Below are 7,777 nucleotides of genomic sequence, written 5' to 3' on the forward strand. Positions count from 1 at the left end.
GGGTGGCGACCAGTAATCAATTTTAAAGCCCTTAACAGACGAACAGTAGCTAACAGAACGAGCTTAATCAACCTGCAGGGAACCCTGAAAACTGCAGGTGAAAAGATACAAATCCTGTGTCGATTTAGTGAACGGATTTTTCTCACTCAGGTTAGCTAAACAATCTCAGGGAAAGACAGCTTTTACCCACCAAGGAAGAAGCTATGTTTGGTAACGTTTACCACAAGGATATAAAAACTCTCCTAACGTGTTCCAGTCAGCCGTAATGGACGTGCTTAAAGATTTAGGCACCACAATTTACATCGATGACGTGTTTATCGCGGATGACACAGAGGAAGAACATCTAGAAAGGTTATCGAAGGTGGTGTGGCGAGTCACAGAGGCAGGACTAAAACTGAACTTAAAGAAATGTCAGTTTAGGCAGTTCCAAGTAAATTATTTAGGGTTCCAAGTAACAGCAGACCTAGGAATCTCAGAGGGTTACAGGGAGAAACTCGAGCAGATTCAGCCTCCTGAATCTGAAAACGAGCTACAAAAGATCTTAGGACTGTGTAATTACGTGAGAGATCATGTCCCTAATTATCAAAAATATGCCAAACCATTATATGCCTGCCTGAAGAAAAAAGAAAATGACAGTGAGACAAACAGTAAGAAATTCTGGATCTGGACAGCAGAAAACCAGCAATACCTGGAAGAACTCAGGAAGAAGATTCAGGATGCCGTGAGGCTAGAACCAAGAAGCCTGATGACAAAACTCGTGGCTAAAGTCAGCTGCGACAGTGAAGATGGCACGATAGCAGTAAAAAACGAAAATGGTGGATTAGTCACGTTATGGAGTTACACCCTAACCTCAGTGGAGGAAAAGTTTCCTCAGAAAGAAAAAGAATTAGCAGTGCTTGCTAGGTACTGGGGGACGTTAAAAGATTTGGCCCAAGGACAACCTATTAGAGTCATAACGCAAAGCCAAGCGCACAAGTATCTCAGGAAAGGGACAATAGAAAGTACCAAAGCTACTAACACCAGGTGGAGTAGATGGGAAGACATCCTATTAGATCCTGATTTAGAGATAGGGCCGGCACAGCCAGTGAGAAAAAAAGCAGCCAAAGAGGCACCCGTGAAACAGAAGCCGCATGACTGGACCCTCTACACGGACGGAGTGAAGAAAGGGTCAGATCAGGTAGCACACTGGGGATTTATTCTCAAATATCAAGGAAACAAGTGCTGCCGTAGAAGGGGGAGGGTTCAGGGAAGTGCACAAGCTGGAGAAGTAACGGCAGTACTCGAAGGGCTGCTAGAACTGACTCACAAGAGAATAAAAATAGCTAAAGTAGTGACAGACAGATACTATTGCGCGCAAGCTCTAAATGAGGACTTAGCTATCTGGGAAGAGAACGGATTTGAAAGTGCAAAGGGCAAGGTGGTAGCTTATCATGACTTGTGGAAGAAAATAGCTAAAATCAGGCTAAATCTGCAGTTAGAAGTAGAGCACCAGAAATCCCACACTAGAGAAGAAAAACACTGGCTGGGTAACGAAGAGGTAGATCGTTACGTTCAGCAGAGAAAAATAGTCTTTGTCGGGATCGAGGAGTGGGACAGAACCTCCGAGGGTCGGAGTGTCCCAGAAAAGTACGTGGATCAGGTTGTACGGGGCGTGCATGAGGGTCTAGGTCATGCAGGCATAAAACCCACACGTAAGGAGTTGGAGAGTCAGTAGCTCTGTTCCCGTTGGAACAGGTCCGCAAGGTGTTGCAAAACTGTGAAGTATGTGGTCAATACAACGCAGGAAGGCGAGGGCACCGAGTGGATGGACAGACTATCAAAAGTACCACACCATGGGGCTCAGTGTGCATGGATGTAGCTGGGCCTATGGGAGTTACGAGCAAGAAGGGAGAGAAATACCTTCTAGTGCTGGTAGACTTGATGTCAGGGTACGTGGTAGTGAGACCAGCAAGGAAAGCTAACGGCAGCAGTGTTGTTAGCATGCTGGAGCAAGTCTGTGGGTCGTTAGGTGTTCCAAAAGAGTTGAGAACCGATAATGGGACACATTTTTGCAATGCACAAGTAGATCACTGGTGCCAGACATTTGGAGTAGCGCACATTTATTCGCCTCCTTACACACCTCAAGCTAATAGAGTAGCAGAGAGAGCCATAGGTTAAGTCAAAAATTGGATAGCTAAAAATGCTAATACCAAAGAATGGAGCACGAAAACTGTGGAGATAGGCCAGGCCTTGAATGACAGGAGACGAGCTAGTAGACCCACCCCCTCGAAGAGCTCAACCAACGGCGGTTTAGTACGCCTGAAATTGGGCGGGGCTCTGAGGACAAAGAGGAGCAGCCGGACCCTGAGGCCCCATTCCAAGTAGGACAGAAGGTGTGGGTCAGAGCACAGGATCACCCATCAGCAGTTGCAGTGAAGCGTAAATATAACGCTACAGACAGAGTGAAAAGAGTGTTAGACAAAAACACAGTTGATTTAGTGAAGAAAGGGATCCAAGGAGTGGAGCAACTGAAACCAGCTCTTAGCTAGTTGAAACCAGAAACCGGAGTATGGCCACAGAACCAAGCACCATGCTCCCCTATCTTAGAATGGCCACTATTTGTGGGGGAGTGATTTTGCGAAGAACAATTTCGGGACTTTGGACGGGTAGGGCCCTGAGCACATTGGAGTATGCCAAAAAAGGATACCTGTCAAAGGAAGAAGAAGTCTACAGGTGGAGTCTGCTAGACAACAACTATGTGATCTGCCTGAAGCTCAGTGGTCTTCCCTTTCGTTGGGAAGGACCGGGGAATAGGAAGCCCCTCAAACCTAAGGCAGACAAGAGGGATGTCCGAGAGCTGCCAATGAAACCCGTAAAAGTAATGGAAGCCTTCATCTGCGCAGAGTGTAGAATCAATGTTTTGCCTCGGACAATTATCATCACGCAATGGGACCTAGGGGGTGAAGGCCCAGAAAAATGCATTTGCGAGTGGGACGGAATGGAAGTGAAATGCTGCTCGGACTGTGAGGCCGAGACGGAGAGAGGGCGGATGTTGCACTCAGAAAGGGCAAGGGGTTGGCAAGTGAGAAGGTACTACGACCCCCTAAAATCGTTTAGAAATCAAGTAGACGGAAGGAAGCTTAAGTCCCTGCAAACTGCATCATCATCCCCACCTCTACACCTAGAGACAGGGGAGCTAGAAGGGGGAAGAGAAACTGGGCCACAGTGGAAAAACTGGGACCCTAAGGATTTGCTCGAGCAGTCAGTGCAGCAAGCTTGGCCCTACGACCCCTCCATAGGGAGAACGGAGCAAGTTCCCTTCGCTACTAACCAATTTCCGATGGTCTTCAGGGTGTTCCAAGACCCGGTTAAACCGGGGGGGAGTGAAGAAAACCTGTCACCTGGAGACGTGGAAGATGAAGCTCAGAAAGGAGGATGGACGGGATCCTGGGAGTTAACAACGTGGGCCCAGCTAATTGCGGAAGTAATCTTAAGATCAGATATCCCACTAGTGGACCTGCCAGATGTCCCTCGCGAGGTAGGGACCAGGCATAACAAACTGTATTACTATACCACTAGTATGAATGCATGGGCCGCAAAAGGAGCTAAACCCAAACAAAAAACTGCAGAATATCTAGTAACCCCAGAAGCCTGGGAGAGACACAGAGCGCTGCAAATACCCAGAACAGCAGCACAGCACGCAAAAACACCCGTCAGACTTGACTCCACCCAGAGGGTTGAGATCTCCGTGCAGATGGTAATCGCCCCATACCAAGGGGTGTACTCCGTTGGAGCTACAATCAGTCCGGTCAAAGGAAATTCGGACAAGACGGGAACAATCAACACGGAAGAAGGGTCTCGAGTGAGAAAGACGGATAAAAGGCGCGGCAGATTGAAAGCTTGGGCCAGCAAGACGTTTCGAGGACAATGGAAACACACAAACAAAAAGACAGACAAGTGAAGGATAAACGAAGGGTCGCTAGACTTACCAACGGAAGTCATCGCCAGGAAAGAAAAGGTAAAGAACGAATAAAAAAGATAATAAAATGCCCTAGTCATATTTGGAAAGGGAGAGGCAAAGTAAAATCAATCGTACCCATCGAAAAGTACCTCACTCAGATTGGAGCTATAGCATTGATACCACTGTGGCAATATGAAGTAGAGGCCCTATCTAGCAAAAAATGCCAACCGTCTGGGAGTGAGGTACAGAATCTATTAGTTCAACGATCCGAATCTGGGCCATACCGGCCAGCCCTGCTTGTTGAGGGCAAACTGTAAAATTAGATAGACCAAAGAAGGATTTTATGAATTACAATGTTAATACAAGGAGCTACTATAACTCGCAAGTAAAGACATTCAGGGAAGCAGAACTTACCAAAGCCAGCTATAAAACCCCCTGCCTCACCCTATTGTGTGATCAATATGGCTTCCCGTACAACCCCAGTCCGATGGGGACACCATGGATCTTCAACACCATCCAGTTGGAAATAAGAGGGAAACAAGTCACACTCAAATGGGGCCCGAACTATGCAGAACCTCACCAGAGTACTTCGAAATTTTGCTAGGAGAGCTGATAATCTGGGCCACAAGTCCAACGTTGAGGACTAAGATCAACCAAAGAATAGCGAATCCAGAGCGGGTGGTGGTCGAGAACACTCAATTACCTCTAAAAACGTTGTATGACCGAGTCCTATCACCTGTCAACAGGTGGCAAGCGCACCCTGCACGGGCAGCATATAGAATAAAGGAATCATACCGAGGCCATCCCCTAGTTGGCATAACGGCGGCACTGTCAGAAATGGGAAAAGACTACGAACAATATAAGGCCGACAGACGAGCACATCGGGCCAGTGATGGAACACGCCTTGGAGAGGTTCGAAGAGGGGGACGAGATTGTTGGCTACATAAGCGAACAACTTGCACCAATGGAGGGACCCCTAAGAGAGCCTTCCATCTGGGTAGTCCACCAATGGAAGTGGGTGTGGAGAGGATTACGACCACACATGCCACACCCATCACCCCTCTGTCTAGAACTCTATAAGGAACGAGTAACAAGAGAAGAGGACAGAGCTCTGGGGGAAGTGAAGAGTGAAGGACCCAGGCTCATGACCCATCAGGTGGAAAGCGATCCAATGCTGTCATGCCTGCCTGCGCCAGAAAGCCCATAAAGAAGGAAGATATTATACACTCCAAGCCAATTGACATCGCCGTAACTAACGTACTAATTCAATATGAACAAAAGGCCCAAAGATACCAGCGAAAATAACGGTAAATGAGATAACATGGCTCGACAGGCCACAACAAGATTTTTCTGTATGAGAAAACCCCTCCAAGAACTACTTCTACGAGAACACCCAGTACATCTGGAGACCTCGCCTGGATGAACCACAAAAGAAATATGACCGTAGCCTGGCATTGCTCCCCCAATACAGTACCCCTGTCTGCTCTTGTCCACCAGAGTCCCCATGGATATTCAATGTGGTCTATTTGATGGTATCTGGACTAAAAATCAAACTCAGGTGGAGACCTAACTAAAGGGAGCCGTACCAGAGTCAGTTCTTTGAAATTACAGTAGGATAAATGGTAATCTGGACTACAAGTCCACCTATGTTGAGGGCCATCCAAAAAAAGGTATGTAAGCCGGAGAGGTACGTATTGGAAAACCAATACATGCCCCTCAGAATAGTAGGGGATCAAATAATGACCCCCTACAATCGCTTGATAAGTGCAAGAGCAAGATTAGGATACAGGGTACAAGTGTTGTACAGAGGCCAGCCACTTATAACTCAAGTAGAAGTACTAGCAGAAGAGGGCCAAAACTAACTGGAATATTATTCACTGATTACCCAACTCGGACCAATAAAAAGGGAAGAGTGGATAGCCGCTTTCAAGGCATTATTGAGTAGATGTGAACCCCACCTGAACCCAAAAATTGGTTGGTGATGCAATGGAAATGGGTGTGGAAAGGGTTGCAGCCTGGATTGCCACACCCCTCCCCACTATATCTGAGACTCCTTCAAGGACGAGTGTCGACGGCCCACAGACACCGGAAAATGAGGCGTCGAGCTAGAAGAAGCAACAACCTCTTACCAAAAGATGTCACTGACATACCGAAACCCGTACAGCGATGATTCAAACAGTGATGACAGCGATGATGAAGCGACCCCAAACCGACTTAAGGACCGTTTAAGGACTAAGATTTCGGATAATGCGACTTGTCTACGAACACTGCTGCGGGTACAAGTAGTGTTAATAGGCTTAGCAATGTTGTTAATTATTTTGTATCTAGCTGGAGTCCGACCATGGAGCCTGACACATGTGAAAGTAGCCCACGGAAGATCCAAATATGAAAACATGACCTGCTGGGATGTCACCGCAAAGAATGTTTTCCTGCCCTGGGATCAGAACGACACCATCCAGATCCAAACTATGGCCTGGAATAAAGTGAAGCAAGCAGGCCATTAGGCCTAGATGATAAAGCTGGGCAACACTCTTGAATGGGACTTGGCTCTGGCCGCTGAGAACCTAACCGGAGCGGACAGACCCCCTTGGGTCTTCACTAATTTAATGCTGCTGTCAGATGGGGTTGTCGTCTGGATAGCTGTATTGAATGAACAAATCACACGATCAACAAGGTGTAATTGGATCCAACCACAAACAAAATCCCCGGAGTGGCACTGCAACTGGGGCTGTTGTCCATTAATAGGATTAAGACGTCAGGGCTACTGGGACCACGAAATAGTCTATTCGGCCCCACCTAAGGACGACAGCTGCCAGGCGTTACTCCCTCGCTGGGAATTCTGGGGTAATATTCATCTGGACTGACTTGATTCCACCTCTCATTAGGAGAAATCACACAAACACCCACCAAAAGCATAAGTAAAGTAATTCATTCAGTAAGACACAAAAAGAAACTCAGGGTTAATGCTACAGAGTGGAGGCCCAACCAACAACCGGCGCTTCCCTCAACCCCAGCAACCAAAACGAAGTGTGTGTTAAAGCTCGAAGGCTTCACGCACAGGGGAAGCTTCTATGGCTGGGACCCCCTATGCCCAAGGCCAAATTCTTCAGATAACCTGAGAGACCAGTGTATAAAAACTAATTTATACTAATTAACACTAGAAGTCCCAGGAATTTCGACCTCCCCCCAGAAGTCCTGAAAAAGGGTCAAAAGACCCTTAGCACTAGAGTGACTAGATTTTCAAGATCCTGAGGACAAACCCCCTCCTTCTCCTCAACAATTTGCGGGCCATTAACTGCCATTTGTTTTAAATATGCACACAAGTAACTCAGACACACCCACCTCACCAGACTGCATTCCAATGTCCAATCCAGGGAGCGGGGGATTTAGAAGCCAGGTTCACTTACGCAAAAAAGCGCAGCCTTAGTCAAAGTAGTGCTCCAAACCGGACAACTCTGATGGCTCCAATTAGCATCCTTTCATTTGTAAATGTGGCCATTGCCTTAGGAATCAGCAGGGGAGAGATAAGCTGAACTCACACAAACGTCCGTCTAATACTCCAAACAGATGCGAAATCAACTGGTTATATTTTGAACTTATATCTCTTGGTGGCACGTTGGTGCACATTTTGAACAAATTGAAGTCGATTTACCGTTTATTTTTCAATTGGTTTGGCTCATTTCTTGAAACCGAGATGACATTCTCAAAACACCATGTGAAACACAACTCAAGAGACTTTGCATTCTGAGGTTACTGACAATTTGTATGAAACACATATTTTGTTTTGTTAAACAGCTCAGAATCAAAGTTTCAGCCTGCCTCAGCAATGCCAAACCA

This window comes from Nematolebias whitei, chromosome 15 (genome assembly GCF_014905685.2).
Source record: "Nematolebias whitei isolate Nwh7 chromosome 15, NemWhi1, whole genome shotgun sequence".
Classification (NCBI taxonomy): Eukaryota; Metazoa; Chordata; class Actinopteri; order Cyprinodontiformes; family Rivulidae; genus Nematolebias; species Nematolebias whitei.